This window comes from Giraffa tippelskirchi, chromosome 10 (assembly GCF_054371585.1).
Source record: "Giraffa tippelskirchi isolate mGirTip1 chromosome 10, T2T-mGirTip1v1.2.pri, whole genome shotgun sequence".
Classification (NCBI taxonomy): domain Eukaryota; kingdom Metazoa; phylum Chordata; class Mammalia; order Artiodactyla; family Giraffidae; genus Giraffa; species Giraffa tippelskirchi.
In genome coordinates this window covers 100,155,742-100,173,193 of record NC_137284.1, presented here as the reverse complement: position 1 = coordinate 100,173,193, position 17,452 = coordinate 100,155,742, and the positions used below count along the sequence as shown (strand labels likewise).

Below are 17,452 nucleotides of genomic sequence, written 5' to 3'. Positions count from 1 at the left end.
ATCCAACCAGTCCATCCTAAAGGAAATCAGTCCTGAATATTCATTGGAAGGACTGATGCTGAAGCTGAAACTCCAATACTTTGGCCACCTAATGCGAAGAACTGACTCATTCTAAAAGACCCTGATGCCGGGAAAGATTGAAGGCGTGAGGAGAAGGGGGCAAAAGAGGATGAGGTGTTTGGATGGCTTCACTGAATCAATGGACATAAGTTTGAGTAAACTCCAGGAGTTGGTGATGTCGTGGTGCAGTCCATGAGATCACAAAGAGTTGGACACAACTGAGTGACTGAACTGTACTGATCTGAACTAAAGAGAAATTGCCTTCAGAAGAGAATCTATTGCTTGATCCATTGCATTCCTTGGTGGTCATTTTCTTCATTACTGCTCTTATCATTATTGAAATTATAGTTCTTTCAAATAGAGCTTTGGTTTCTGTTTTTTTTTTTTTTTAATTTGCCTTCTGGGTAGATTAGATTGGATGATAGAAGTAGGTTAGTGTTGGTGGAACTTCAGCTGAATGATCAACTTGAAAAAAATGAAAGAATTGAATAAAAAACTGTAGATAGGCAGGAAGCAAGAGGTTCATAGATTTAAGTAGCTGGGAGGCCTAGCGTACTTCGATTCATGGGGTCGCAAAGACCCGGACACAACTGAGAAACTGAACTGAACTGAATATTAATTTAGCACTTATGAAACAGAGATTGTGTCTTGGGTGAAAATATGATAGTGGTAGAAAAGTTTTTATGACAAAACATGAATATGTAGAGGATTCTCCTATTAACAGATACATTATATTAGGGTACAAGACGAGAAGTGGTATAAGATTAAGACTATGACTTTGTCAAGGGAGGGATTTGGGGATAGAATCCTTTGACAAATGGTTGAGAAAACATGAAAATTCCAAGTTGTCCAGGGTTATCAGACTCCTTATATAGTTGTGGCTATGTATCCCTCAAAGGACTACAACTCCCAGCCTCCTAAATCTTGTTTACATAGCAAAATACTTTCCCTAAGGTTGGAGTTCTTGTTCTCTAGAGTGCCTGCATCATGATTCTATTTCCTTTTGAAGTTGATGAACCAAGCATCTCCAGCAGCTAGAGAATCATTTTTATCTATGTTAAGCTTGTCCACTCACTAATTAAAGCCCTGATTACACACTTAGCATTCTGTTAATTTTTGCTGCAGATGAGACTCATTTTTTCTGAAAATGAGTCACTGAAAATAAGAAAAGAAATAAGAAAATTAAATAAGCCAGAGATTTTCTCTGAAGATTGTAAATGTTGATCTACTATTAAACTTGGTGGTTGTTCAGTCGCTAGGTCCTGTCCGACTTTGTTACCCCATGGACTATAGGACGCCAAGATCCTCTGTCTTCTACTATCTCATGGAGTTTGATCAAACTCATGTCCATTGAGTTTATGATGCTATCTAACCATCTCGTCCCCTGTCTCCCTCTTCTCCTTTTGCCTTCAGTCTTTCCCAATATCAGGGTCTTTTCCAATAAGTCAGCTCTTTGCATCAGGTGAGCAAAGTGTTTTAGCTTCAGCATCAGTCCTTCTAATAAATATTCAAGGTTGATTTCTTTTAGGATTGACTTGTTTGATCTGCTTGCCATCCAAGGGACTCTCAAAGAGTTTTCTGCAGCACCACAATTTGAAAGCCTCAATTGTTTGGCACTTAGCCTTTTTATGATCCAACTCTCACATCCATACATGACTACTGGAAAACCATAGCTTTGACTATACAGACCTTTGTTGGCAAAATGTTGTCTTTGCTTTTTAATATGCTGTCTAGGTTGGTCATAACTTGTTTTCCAAGGAGCAAATGTCTGTTAATTTCATGGCTGTAGTCACCACTGCAGTGATTTTGAAGCCCAAGAAAATAAAATCTCTCACTGCTTCCACTTTTTCCCCTTCTATTTGCCATGAAGTGATGGGACAGGATGCCATGACCTCTGTTTTTTGAATGTTTAGTTTCAAGCCAGCTTTTTTTACACTTCTCTTTCACCTTCATCAAGAAGCTCTTTAGTTCCTTTTAACTCTATGCCATTTATGTCATATCATCTGCATATCTGAGGTTGTTGATATTTCTGCTGGCATTCTTGATTCCAGCTTGTGATTCATATAGCCCGGCATTTCTCATGATGTACTTTGCATAGAACTTAAATACACAGGTTGACAATATCCAGCCTTGCTGTACTCCTTTCTGAGTTTTGAGCAAGTCCGTTTTTCCACGTGTGGTTCTAACTGCTGTTTCTTTATCTGCATACAGGTTTCTCAGGAGACATGTAAGATTGTCTGATATTCCCATCTCTTTAAGATTTTCCAGTTTGCTGTGATCTACACACTCAAAGGTTTAAGCATAGTGATTCAACAAATGTTGGCAGTGTGATCTCTGGTTCCTCTGACTTTTCTAAACCCAGCTTGTATACCTGAAATTTCTCAGTTCACATACTGCTGATGCCTAGCTTGAAGGATTTTGAGCCTAATCTTGCTGGCCTGTGAAAAGAGGGCAATTGTACGGTAGTTAGAACATTCTTTCGGAGAAGGCAATGGCACCCCACTCCAGTACTCTTGCCTGGAAAATCCCATGGATGGAGGAGCCTGGTAGGCTACAGTCCCTGGGGTCGCTAAGAGTCGGACACGACTGAGCGACTTCACTTTCACTTTTCCCTTTCATGCACTGGAGAAGGAAATGGCAACCTACTCCAGTATTCTTGCCTGGAGAATCCTAGGGATGACGGAGCCTGGTGAGCTGCCGTCTATGGGGTCGCACAGAGTCGGACACAACTGAAGTGACTTAGCAGCAGCAGCAGAACATTCTTTGGCATTGTCCTTCTTTGGGGTTGGAATGAAAACTGACCCTTTTCATTCATGCGGCCAATGCTGAGTTTTCCAAATTTGCTGACATATTGAGTGCAGCACTTTAACAGTATCATCTTTTAGGATTTGAAATAGCTCAGCTGGAATTTCTTCACCTTCTCATGTGTCTCCTGCATTGCAGGCAGATTCTTTACCACTGAGCTACTGGGAAAGCCTATTAAACTTAGTAACAATGTTATTAAAAATGATTATTGGTCAAAAGAAATTAACATCCTTACTTTCTTATACAGGTAAAATGGGAAAGAGGGAATTACCAGAATAGGAAAGGATGAGCAAGAGAATAAAAGGAAACAGAGAAAGAAAAGCACTTTGATATATTTTTCTAAGGCTTAGGTATCATACCTCAATGAAGGAGTTGAAATCTGATCTATGTATTGTTCTTTATAATCTGAGTGTGTTTAAACCTGCTTTACTAATTCTAGTAGTAGCTTTTTTCTTTCTCATTATCCTCTAAAGTAGTCTTATACTTGGTCAAGAACAACAATGAAAACTAAAATGGTTTTTGAATAAATTCTCTTTTGTTAACTTTGTGGTTTATTTTTTGAACTACCACTGAACACATGCCTCTGTAGAACTAATTAAAGTCAGCTCTAGCCTACGTTTGAACTCAAGAGCTTGTTTTCAATCTATTACCTATGGTTATAAAAATTTTTGAATTTGGGGTCAGAATTTGTACTTTAATTTTATTGCCTGAAGTGTTCTTTTTCTTTCTCCAATTTTTAATATTTTATTGTATTAGTTATGGTATTTAGAGTACTGTGTGGCTTTTCTGTCTTCCACAACCTATTAGGAATAGTAAACATTATTTATGTTATTTTGGAGATGTATTGTTCAGTTTGACATATAGCAGCATATATATGCATGCTTATGATTAATATGGCTTTAATAATTATAATTAAATAATTGAAAATTATTACAATAAAATAGCTCCAACTTACAAAGGTTATGTCATGTGAAAAGTGAGTTATATTCACTTGATAAGCTCATTTTTTAACTTTCAATGTCATCAAAATTATTTACTACCAGTAATTTTTTCATAAAACATAGAGAAAAAAAGTAAATATACTCAAAAGCCTTCAGCTTTTAGAATATAAGAATTGTTCTTTTTGTTACTTCAGGAGAAATTCAGAAGATCATTTAATTCTGATTTGGACAGAGGTATCACTTTCTCCTCCTGCTTTATAATAATTATTTTCACGTGGGAAATTGATGTTATACTTGATATCACCCCATGCTTACTTTTACTTACACAGTATCACATTTTAACTTAGAATCTATCTTTGGCTTTGCAGAATAGCATTCATTTGAAAGAATGCTTAACCTGTGCTTCAGCAGGCAATAGGGAGAGTACCTTTTATTTCTGTTGTCTCCGGTAGGTAATATACACCTGGTATTTAGTAGGTGTTCATTAATTGAAATGGGCTTCCTTGGTAGGTCAGTGGTAAATAATCCACCTGCCAGTGCAGGAGACACAGATTTGATCCCTGGATCAGGAAGATCTCCTGGAAAAGAAAATGGCAACTCACTCCAGTATTCTTGCCTGGTGAATCCCATGGATAGAGGAGCCTAGCAGGCTTCAGTCCATGGGTTTGCAAAGGAGTTGGATAGGACTTAGGGACTAAACAACAACAATTGTAGTGATTGAAAAGGAAGAAAGTTTTCTATGCAATTAACCATTGCTCTTTAATAGGTACAGAGTTTTGATTAGGCAAGATGAAAAGGTTCTAGAGAGCTGCTGTACAGCACTGTGCCTACAGATTACTGTATTATGTTCTTACAAATTGCTTGAAGCAAGTTCAGTTCAGTTCAGTTCAGTCGCTCAGTCATGTCCGACTCTTTGCGACCCCATGAATCGCAGCACGCCAGGCCTCCCTGTCCATCACCAGCTCCCGGAGTTTACCCAAACCCATATCCATCGAGTCAGTGATGCCATCCAACCATCTCATCCTCTGTCATTCCCTTCTCCTCCTGCCCCCAATCCTTCCCAGCATTAGGGTCTTTTCCCATGAGTCAACTCTTTGTATGAGGTGGCCAAAGTATTGGAGTTTCAGCTTCAACATCAGTCCTTCCAATGAACACCCAGGACTGATCTCCTTTAGGATGAACTGGTTGGATCTTCTTGCAGTCCAAGGGAATCTCAAGAGTCTTCTCCAACACCACAGTTCAAAAGCGTCAATTCTTCGGTGCTCAGTTTTCTTCACTGTCCAACTCTCACATCCATACATGACCACTGCAAAAACCATAGCCTTGACTAGATGGACCTTTGTTGGCAAAGTAATGTCTCTGCTTTTAAATGTGCTATCCAAGTTGGTCATAACCTTCCTTCCAAGGAGTAAGCATCTTTTAATTTCATGGCTGCAATCACCATCAGCAGTGATTTTGGAGCCCAAAAAAGATTTCATGCTAAATATTATTCCTATGATAAAGAATAGAAACAAATGAAATTTGATTTCAGAGTGTTTTTATTTATTTGTGTAAATATGGTCATGCATATTTACAATTTCACCAACCAGCTCTGACTTTTGCCCTGAGTGAAGTCTAAGAGAGCAGAATCCTGTATGTAACTGACCTAGCATTATTTCTTCCTTTAATGGCTGCTTATTCACCTTCCAGCTAAACAGTGGGGTTTGTCTGCTCATTGATTTAAGTTTAATTTTTATATTACCTATCTGACTGAATCTGCTACTAAAATATAGATATTTTCAATTCAAAGCTAGAAACAAATTTGTTAATGTGAGAAGTGACTAAAAATAATATTGTCCTAACTTTGAATTAGTATGTTTTGAACTGTGCCCATAATATCAGCAAAGTTAACATTCTTTGTGATTTCAGTTACTTTCAAGGTGAACATTTTAATCTCAGTTCAACTCCTATGACTATATCTCCTTAATGGTTTGATTGGGGTATGGTGGCACCTGAAGCACTATTTGCTTCACTTTCTTAGATCCAGATGCTATTAACCAAGAAGTGGGTCAATCAAACCAGAATAAATCTTGAAGAGACCCCATTCTGCTAAGATAATGTTTTCATGATCTATGCATTGTGGCCAAAAGATATTGAATATAAGTTTGATAATTAAAATACCTCTTCTTTGTAATTCTGAAGGAACTCGTCTTATCTTGTGCTGTATAAAGATGACAGAAGAATAAGTTGAAAACCAAACTCATGTGCTAAATCTCATGTAGATTACCTATAATTAATATTTATGTGTATATGTTTATATGCTCGATAGCTTTGCATTATATGCAATCATCACTTAAGTATGGCTCCAGTATTACCTACACAAACTACAAATCCTACTTTATTAGTATATAGGTTAAATCAGTATTTTTAAAATTTTAAAACAGCATTTTATACTCAAACTCTAAAATATATGTTCTCAATTAATGTTGTTTGAAATTCCAAAGTAAAATGAATATTGTGTCATATTAGATTAAGGCAATGGGACAGAACACTTCTATATTTCCATGTCTTATCTATTAAAAAAAATTACTGAATGAAATTTTGAATCAGATTACCCAAGGGTAGTATCTCTAACCTGGTTTAGATGCCCTATTAATTCTACCTAAAATTTCATTACTACATTTCTTGATGACACAGATGGTAAAGAATCCTACAATATGGGAGACCCAGGTTTGATCCCTGGGTTGGGAGGATACCCTGAAGGAGGGCATGGCAACACACTCCAGTATTCTTGCCTGGAAAATCCCCATGGACCGAGGAGCTTGGCAGGCTACAGTCCACGGGGTCGCAGAGAGTCAGACATGATTGAGTGACTAAGCACAGCACGTACCTATCCGGTTCCATGTTGATTGATCAATAGATTAATAGATCCATTTAACAAATGTTTATCTAGTGCCTACTGTTTGTCAGTCAGTGGTTTAGATTTATTGGGCTCAAAAGTGAATTAAACAGACAAAAACATTCCTTTTCTTGTGAAGTTTAATACTTTAATCACAGGATACTAATTGTAGCGAGCTCTCTATATTTCTTTTGGCCGCTTCATAGCGTTTAGCCTTTTCAGAACTAGCTTTAAGAAATCCTAACTATTTTTTTTCTTGATAATTGCAACATCTGTACAAAATGATAAAGATATGATGTTCCTGTCATGTAAATGCCTGATGCAAAAGAAAAAAGAAAAAACCTTTTGCAAAACACGTCCCAAACCGTTCATAAATTTTGGTGGGAATGGAATAACTAATATAGAATATGGACTGCCTTCTGAATAAGTTTAAAAAATATTTCCCTATTTATCAGAAGCTTCTTATTGTTTCTTTTATTCTATTTGCATACATCCCCATTGCCCAACGACTAGAATTAAGCCTATAAGTTTGTTGCTCTGCTGGGGTTTGATTGTTTAGTTATTTTCTTGTCACTGAAACGTTGGTTATACTATCAACCTTTGACCAATGTTTATTTGTGTTCTCGGATTTGACTATAGTTAGCTAGTTTGAGATAATAAAATAATCCTTAAGTTTCACTATTCCCTAAGAAGACCTATGCTGAATTTTCAAAGATATAACTATATCTTATGAAAATAGTATGTAAAATGTTAGTGTAATTTTTACTTTTGAACATCAATTACACATTATGACCTATATGAAAATGTATTTTATTTATTTATTTCAGATTTTAGTGTATTTTGCCAAATCACAGCATTCACTAAACAAAATATTTTGTATTATGCTTAAGCTTTGCACAAGGTAATTTTTTTTTCTTTTCTGTTTGGAAATGATTAAATGGTAGTATTTCTTTTAGGACATATCTTCATTTTCGTTAATTAAAAGACAGAGTAGAAACCAAGAGTTCCAAGTAACATGTTAAGAAAACAAATCTCTTTCTTGAGTATCAGGGAGTTCCTAGGGAAAAAAAAAAGGACAAGGAAATTAAACTACCAAGTAATTGTTCACTTTGTTTACTGCAGTCCCTTAAAAGAAAAGAGTTCAAACTCTCTGGGAATGTTTGAATGATGCTCTCCTCTCCTACAACAGCAATCCTTAAATAAATATATAATCAAATTTAAAAGGCTAAAAGAAATAGAAAAGGGAGTATTTGTAAATGTGAACTTTTATTCAGAACATCTTTGAATATCTCAGGTGAGTGCCCTTGTGCGTGTATACATGTGCACGTGCCATGTTGCTCAGCACGCTGAAATCATGCATACTCCTTACTGTACTGCACACTTCATGAAAGCCGAGTGATGGCTGTGTCTCAGAGCATGGGCGGTGCCTGACACACAGTCAGCAGCGAAGCCATGTGTGTGAATGTGAGAGAATTCTTATTTGCCTCTTTGGCTCTGCTCTTGCCTTCTCTGATTTCTTAGTTTTCTTTACTGGCTTAAGGTTTTTTTTTTTTAATTTAAATTTTTTTTTTAATTCAGCTTTTCCCCCCTAATCTAAGTGATCATTTGGTATATAATTAAGTGATCACTGTGATCAATATTCAATGACTTTTTAAAAAATTTTTTTCTTGAGGTTTAAGTTACTAAAATAAGATGTGCTTATTTAAATAAAACCTATATGCTGCAATCCTGATATGTTTTTTATTTTTAAAATTAGCTTCTTGCTTTATCTTTTTTATTTAAAATGGACTTTGGTTAAAGAAATGCATGTGCCGAGTTTAAAAATCAAATAAAACAGGTTTATTATAGTGAAAAATAGCAGATGTCTGCCTTGCACCTTCCCACTGTCCAGTCCAGCTATACAGAGGGAACACATTTCTGGTATTTATAACCATAATTATAAATGATATGCTTATTGACATTACTTGATTTATCTATTTTAGACATTAATTTTGGTTAATGAAAATGGAGAAACTAATGGGAGAGTGGCATATCAATAAAAAAGTGAAATAAAAACTAAGCTGATATATGCTATAATAGAACTCTACATAAGTGTTTTGGGTCCATAAAAAACAGGGTGGCATTTTAGGTCTTCTTATTCTTTTAAGAATAGCTGTTGTTTAGCTTCCACCAGCAGTAAACAAGAGAGCTCATCTTTCTGTATTCTTGACGACACTGGGTAGAATCCAGTATTCAGATTTATGCTAGTCTGATGACATAAGTGGTATATAATTTTAATTTGCATCTTCCTGATAAGTGATTTTGAGCATTTTAAACTACTTGAGAGCTGTTCTGGCTTCCCCTTCTAAGGCAGTGCCATTTCAAGTTTTTACTTATTTTTATATTAGTTTCTTCTGAGTGTTCTGATATTGATTCTTTGTTGGTATTAGGTCTTCTCTCAGTTTATCTATGATGTCAGATGAAACAGAGCTGGAACCTATTATCCTCCCCCCCATATCTTGTGCCTGCCTTTTGTCTGTGGAAAACTTTTGTCAAAGAATAAGTTTAATCAGAAAAATGAGAACATGTGGAAACAAAGGAAAACAATCAAAGGAGACCAAATAATGTACTCATTAAGTATAGTCAAGGACTTTTAATTCCTACTACAGGGCTGTAGATGACATTCTGAACCTTATCCAATGAGCTGTCTTATAGATACTAAAACACTAGGTGGAAGAAGTTAACTGTATGATGACCAGACTGTTCCCATGACATGTGGTGCTGGTGGTTTAGTCGCTAAGTCATGTCTGACTCTGGCAATCCCATGGACTGCAGCCCACCAGGGTCCTCTATCCATGGGATTTCCCAGGCAAGAATACTGGAATGGGTTGCCATTTGTTTCTCCAGCCCACAGCATAAGCTGCTACAATTCTAAGAATTGATCACAGAGAAATGGGAACGACTGGATCCTGGAATTGATAATTAACTGTATCTAAAACAATTAAGATGACAGTAGTCAGACCACTGATGACCAATTTGAAGATGACTGTGAGACGACTGTGCTGTTTCTGCATCTAGTCCCCCTGCCACACTTCTGTCTATAAAAGCTCTTGCCCCAGTGGCTGCCAGTGCAGGGGGAGTTGGCCTTTGGACAGACGTCTGCCCTCCCTCCCCATCTGCCAGGATATGAAATAAAGCAAACTTTCCTTTCCACCAGCCTGGCCTATTAATTGGCTTTTGAGCAGCAAACAGCTAGACCTCACACACCTTTTGGCAACATTAGTCACTGAAAAATTCTAATTTTAACTTAGTAAAAGTCATTAATTTTATGGCTCATTATTTATGTTTTGTTTCAGAATTGCCTTTTACTTCTAGTTTTCAAAAAACTCACCTGAATATTTTCTATTAGCTTTGAAAAGATAACTTTCACACTTGAAAATTGTTTGCGTGTATGTGTGCTTAGTGCTCAGTTTTGTCCAGCTCTTTGCGACCCCATGGACTGCAGCCTGCCAGGCTCCTCTGTTCATGGGATTCTCCAGGCAAGATTAACTGGGGTGGGTAGCCATTCCCTTCTCTAGGGAATCTTCTCAACCCAGGGATCAAATCCTACATTGCAGGTGGATTCTTTACCATCTGAGCCACCAAGCTCTTTAATCTAGTTAAATTTCAAATTTATATATGGTGTAAAGTAAGGAGCTAAGTTTTTGCCATATTCTGAGACTATTTTTCTCTATACAATGAGTCAGCACCAACCTTTTCTTTTACTTTTGATACCATCTTTAACATACATAAAGTTATTATTGACCTGTGAATGTATTTCTGAACTCTGTATCTCTGTGTCTGTCCCTGAATTTGTTGTGTATCCTAATATTTGATAGAGTGAGATCCTTCTCTTTGCCCTTCATTTTTTAACTTAACTTTGATAATAATAGACATTTTATAATTTATACTTTAAAATAGATTTTTAGATTTTATTTGAAAATCTAGAATCTATAGGTTGATTTAGGGAAAATTGATAATCTGTGAATATGGGGAAGTGAAAAATAAGTGAGTCTGGAATTAGAAAACAATTTAGGCTGCTACATTTTCATAAGAAAATTTCTTTTGGTGGCATATAGCAGGCTAGAAATGATTGGTGAAGAAAGATTAACATAAGTAAAGTCAAGGGTGGAGTCTGCTCCTATGCAAAATTTTGTCAGTGAGAGAAATATGGAGAACAGAAGCAACAGAGAAAGAATGCTAGAATGTTAAGAACAGGAGTTTGAATTACCTATATTTTTGTAACTTTGAGTTATGTAATACTTAAGATTAACTAAAACAGTGGTTTCAAGTTATGCTTTGCAGTATATATCTAAGTTTCCTAGAATACCCCCAGGGTAACTGATGAAAGAATAGTGGTGGTACTGAGTATTTGGGATCCTGATTCAGTCAGAATGTTTCATTTTTATCTGCGTAATTAATTGACCTCTCACCACAGTTCCATTGGAAGAAAGGATTTTTCAGCCAAAAGTGTTTGGAAATGATTTAAATAAAATTACTGAAATGCCTAAATATTCAGTGAGCATGGTATATGATGTCATTCATCATTTTCAGTGCCTGTGGAAGCATTGCTAATTGAACATGGTACTCTTTCTTGTTGCAGACTTAGGTTTAGTCTCCCTGCAGCTTTTCATGTGGTCCCTAGCAATCAGAGCTGCATGTTTCTTTCCCTTTCTCCCTTGCTTTTCACTTTTCTTTCTTCAGCTTCTTGTAAAGCCTCCTCAGATAACCACTTTGCCTTCTTGCTTTTCTTTTTCTTTAGGATGGTTTTGTTGGCAGCCTCCTACACAATATTATGGACCTCCATCCATAGTTCTCCAGGCGCAGTGTTGACTAGATCTAATACCTTTAATCTATTTGTCACCTCCACTGCATATTCATAGGGGATTTGATTTAAGTCATACCTGGCTGGCCTAGTGGTTTTCCCTGCTTTCTTTAGTTAAGCTTGAATTTTGCTATGAGAACTTGATGATCTTAGCCACAGTTAGCTCCAGCTCTTGTTTTTGCTGACTGTATACATCTTCTACATCTTCAGCTACAAGAATGTAATCAATTTGATTTTGGTATCGACCATTTGGTGATGTCCATGTGTAAAGTCATCTCTTGTGTTGCTGAAAAAGGGTACTTGCTATGATCAGTACATTCTCCTGGCAGAATTCTGTTAGTCTTTGTGCTGCTTCGTTTTGTTCTCCTAGGCCAAACTTGTCTGTTACTCCAGGTATTTTTTGACTTCCTGCTTTTGCATTCCAATCCCCAATGATGAATAGAACATTTTTTTTTGGTGTTAGTTCTAGAAAGTCTTCTAGGTCTTTGTAGAACTGATTAGCTTCTTCACTAACTGTGGTAGGGGCATAGACTTGAATTACTCTAATGTTGCATGGCTTTCCTTGGAAATGAACCAAGATCGTTCTATAATTTTTTAGGTTGCACCCAAGTACTGCATTTCAGACTCTTTTGTTGATTATGAGAGCTACTCCATCTATGGGATTCTGGTCCACAGTAGTAGCTACAATAGTCATCGGAATTAAATTTGCCCATTCCTGTCAATTTGAGTTCATTGATTCCCAAAAGTCTTACCATCTCTTGCTTGACCACTCACAACTTACCTTGAATCATGGATCTAACCTTCCAGGTTCCTATGCAGTACTGTTCTTCTCATCATCAGATTTTACTTTCATCACCAGACACCTCCACAACTGAGCATCATTTCTGCTTTGGCCCAGCTGCTTCATTCTTTCTGAAGCTATTAGTAGTTCTCCACTCTTCCCAAGTAGCATATTGGACACCTTCTGACCTGGGAGAAGAAATGCTTAGTATCAATTTGCTAATTGTGGAAAGACCTACAAAACTCATTAAGTATGTGTTGAAGAAGCAATTGAAATCAGTCATGTTTTCAGTTGGGAACCTTGAAACATAAATAGTTTTATTCTTATAAATTGCAAAATTTAATCATCAAAAGTTTAAACCTGGAAAATCAGTATAAGAATGGGAAGTAAAATCTGTGTTTCTTGAAAGTGTGCTTAGTGCTGTTGCTATGGTCCTTGCTTTGTACCAAATAGTGGCTTTCAAGTTTTCCAAAATGTAGGAAAGCAATTTTATACACATTTGAAGATTCACAAAGCAATGAATGCTTTATACTTACCTTTAGGTTTTAGTATGTTTTATGGTGAAATCATTGAACTAATTGGGACATAAATGAAAACTTAATTTTCAAAGCAGTGACAATTGTTTGTCTCTATTAACAGGGCTGCTCTAATGTGATCCTGGAATTGAATTTACCTAGGGCTCCATATCAAGGTTGACTTGCAAGTCTTATTGAAGATCTGGAAGAAATAGGTAAGTGGCCTTTTGGTGATAAGTATCTTTCATTCATTGTGCTTATTTATATTTTTCTAAAGTTTATTTTGTCCTTTAAGTTTTTGGTTATCTTTGCTCAAAGGTTTAAAAAAAAAAAATACCATCAGTGAACCATAGAGACATATCATGCATGGCATAGGAGTTTTTACCACTGTTTCTTCTCTTGGGCTTTTTATTTTACTTATTGTGCTCCTTCTTCCTTTTAAACCTGATCTCACTTTGTCTTTTGAAAACTAACACAAATTTATGAAGAATGTGAATTTGATTTCGAAATATTGGAAAAAAATGATTAGGCAAGAAAAACACTTGAATTATTTTCTGTCACCATTACGCTGGCCTATTTATACTGATATTTTCAATACTATTTTATTAAGATCCAGTTGATACTTAAGAGAATCTAGAAATGTCAGAAACTAAAGAGAATAGCATACTACTAACGATTTTTTCTTGAAAGTTTGATTTTTTTAAAATAAATTTCTTGAGATCTAGCAAGTCAGCTATTTAGAAATCATTTATTATTTTGAATATTATACTTCTTTCAATATAATGGTAGTTTTCCTTGATATTTACAGTGCCAGTTTAGAGAACTTGAACTCCATTGTTTGTTACAAAGCAAGGGCCACAGAGATAGTATGAGTTGCAGTTCCAAGAGATGCAGATTTTATCTCCCACTCTTACTCTATAATGTCTCTGTGAAATTAGTTTTTCAGTGTCATTTCTTGACTGTGGTATCAGTCAAGCAGTTATGTTATAGGGGGCCAAAAGTTGTAATAATATAGTTACAAAAAGAAAACTGAAAAAAAAATTCTGGATGAGTTTTTTACACCATTTCCCTCTCTAGTCTTTACCCCCAAAGAAAGGGGAACCCTGATGCCCTGACTTCTTAAAATTGCTATCTTTTCTTGCCCATGCCACATCAGAATTCTTTATCAAGTGGGTTCACCAAAAATGTAGGATGGGTCTCAGGATCCTTGCTGTGATGCCTGAATTGCTGTAGCCATTTCTAAAACTTTATCTAGGTAGACGCTCCATATCTTCCCTGAGAGAATTTTGTCAATGTACTTGAATCATGTAGTCAGTTATTTCTCAGGTACTGTTTTGCCTATGGAATTTTGCTTGTTTTGTACCAACTTTATAATTCTGTCAGACATACAAGCAAAATCATTTCAGTTCAGTCGCTCAGTCGTGTCCGACTCTTTGCGACCCCATGGACTGCAGCATGCCAGGCTTTCCTGTTCATCATCAACTCCTGGAGCTTGGGCAAACTCATGTCCATCAAGTCAGTGATGCCATCCAACCATCTCATCCTCTTTTGTCCCATGGAAGTCCCACAAACAAAAAGAATGAATCCACATGTATTTAGCATTTAAAATTTTGGAAACATTTTGGTAACTTTTTACTTCATTTTACTTTTTCGTTAAACTCATTAACTTTACTGTTGCATTTTTTTATGATGTAAGTAAGGTGGCCATTATTATTCATTATTTAGTAAGTGGAGAAACTAAAAGTTTTGGCAAAGAATTTCAAGGACTTGGAAAAACTGGTGTAGCTTATTGTGATATTATAGCTAATAATAAATAATTACGTGTTATTAGAACTCAGATCTGCTTACTGCTATCTTTTTTTTTTCTTCTGTGTTATTTATTCTTACTATGGATAATGGTTATGTTGATATATCCTGTCATTGTGAGACCTTTAATATTAAATTCTCATTTGTGGAGTAGTAATAGGACATTTGTTTTAGTAATAGCAGGGGAATTTTAGATTTATAAGTAGGAGTTACCTGACAGTGAACTTCATGGGACCATGAAAGAAATGACTTTTAGAAAATAGAAAGTCTTTTTCCCAGAAGCGTGCGTAACTGTGTATGTATTAAAATGCACAGCTATTTTCAAGAAATACTCATTTTCTTCTTTCTTTTCCACTCCGCCATTCCTTTCCCTCCAGAAATCTCTAAAGTGAATATTTGTTTTCAAACGATTATCACCATTTTACCTCTCATAGAGGTTTGCAGAACCTAACCTAGATTATACTAAATAGGAACTAAAATATTCCACACAGCTTCCAACTGAGGTTGTGTATATGGGTAAATGGTTACTTAAAGTGTGTACGTGTATGTGCGTATTTTACTTCATAATATTTACAGTTATTTCCAGAGTTTCTATTGTAAGAGTATTAAATTCAAATAAAAGATCAGTTTTAGTTATTTCAGTGAAGTAGAAAAAACTTCATTCACATGCTTATACATGTTGCTATAAGTTTCATAAATTGTAAAAATTAGGCATCATACCTGACAAAATATTTGCTCTAATTTTCAAGTTATTAAAAGTAAATGAACTATGCAGGAAGGTGATTTGGCTAAGGAGGGGCTGGACAAGTGATTCGAATATGTGGTGTGCACACATTTTTTGGTAAAATGAAACAGACTGAATAAAACTGTAAATACAGAGGCTGTAGCATATAGCTGTTGAGAATGTAAGCTTAGAAATCAGATTGCTTCGATTTGAATTATGGTTCAAAAACAAACTACCATATGTGAAACCTTAGATAGGTCATTTAACCTCTCTAACTCTTAATTTCTGAATCTAGGAAAAAGAGATAATAGTATCTATTTCTTAGAGTTGATTTGAGGACTAATGTGTAAATACATATAAAGAGCATAGTAAGCATTTTTTTCAAGTTAGTTTTATTTTGTTCCCTATTATGTGAGTCTCAAAGTTTGACTGTATTTTCCAGGCCACCTGATCAGTGTGCTGACTAGCATTCTAACTTTGGTCCATGAAATGGTAAAAAGGAGTTAATTTGTAAATGTGCATTCTGTTATTTGGTTAGCATGTGTATGAATTTTTGATATCTGTATACTAATATTTTAAAGCTTAAAATGGCACACATTTATCCTGTTAACAATTTCCATGGGTCAGGAGTCCAGGCATGGCTTAGCTCAGTATCTTACAAGGCTACAATCAAAATATTGGCTAGACTACATTTTCCTTTGGAGTTCAGGGTCTTCTTCCAAACTTACTGGGCTTTGGCCAAATCATTGCTTTTATAGGACTGAGATCCACAGGTTCTAGAAGTTATCCACAGTTCTCATTGATGTGGCCCTCTCCATACACAGTTCACATAATAGTAGCTTGCTTCTTTAAAATTAGTAGGAGAGTTTCTTCTAATTGTTAGAAAAATAGAGCTATATATCTATGTGTGTGTATATATGTTAACATAACCATTGAAATAGCATCCCATAACCTTTGCTAGATTCTGTTAGAAGCAAGTCATAGTCCTGTCTGCATGCAAGGGGAGGGACTTATATAGGGCGTGAACCTGGGGACCACCCTAAAGTTTATCTGCCACAGCATGTTAAATTTCTTAATTTAAAATTAATTTAACCTATCATTTTAGTTTTTTTAATTATGTAAGATTTAATAAAAGTAATATTGTCACTAAATGTAAAATTTTATTCTCAGTTCTGCTTATAGTATATGTTTCAATGGGCCATTCCTCTCTGCCTAATATTGATCCATTATTTTAAGCTGGCTAACCACCAGACTGAAACAGCATGCCCTGATATTTAATATTCTCTGACAAAACCCCAGTATCCAACATTTTCTCCTCATTACACTGATATGTATACCTTGAACTTGCCTTACACTTGCCCACATCTTTGTATATCCTATTGTTTCTCTTCCCTTGTCTTCTGTAAATGTAAAGCACATTTACATCTCTGCCTCTTCCATTACACTTGTCCTATTTCTTTCCTCCTTTTTAGCCAACCCAGGACTTTTCCTGATAGTATCATGTGTGTATCACCTGTAGCCTTGCATATAATCGTATCTTAAGAAACATTCACTAAATATTTGAAAAGTGAAAGTGAAAGTTAACTCAGTCATGTCTGACTCTTTGTGACACCATGAACTGTATAGCCCTCCAGGCTCCTCTGTTCATGGGATTTCCCAGGCAAGAAGGGAAGCTCAAATATATGGAATACCTCCTTAATTCAGAACAGTGGTCAGTTTGAGAATCATATTTTAAAGGATGGTTTTTATAAATTATCTGCTCTTACACTGACTCGGTAATCTGAAGTGTATCTCAATCAACCCTTAAATGCCCTTTAGGAATCCAGTACAACTTATATGTTTGAAACTGATTGCACATGGGAAGAATGTGAATCTTGGGGTCCAGAAGGTGAGCTGTGATAGGTAGCCTCTAAGATGGTCCTTAGTGATCACCATCTCCTGATTTTCATACAACTGTATTTTTCCCTGCCACATGTACCTTGTTTATTGTGGCCAGTTGACTAGAATATGGTACAATTAATAATATATTGCTTTTCAGATTGAGTTATACAAGATATTAGGACATCTGTTTTGAGTTTTCTTTCTTGTTTCCATTTTTC

At 35.9% G+C, this 17,452-nt stretch overlaps 1 protein-coding gene across 7 annotated transcripts in view; it reads left to right on the top strand.

Annotated features, from left to right (window-relative positions):
- The window catches only part of FOXP2 (forkhead box P2), a 1,512,938-nt gene that overhangs the window by 1,054,148 nt on the left and 441,338 nt on the right, over positions 1-17,452 (top strand). For all 7 annotated transcript variants that reach the window (XM_081537130.1, XM_081537128.1, XM_081537123.1 and 4 more), the window contains one exon: positions 12,948-13,038. The gene's annotated coding sequence lies outside the window, so the exon portion shown is untranslated. The remainder of the gene's footprint in view (positions 1-12,947; positions 13,039-17,452) is intronic.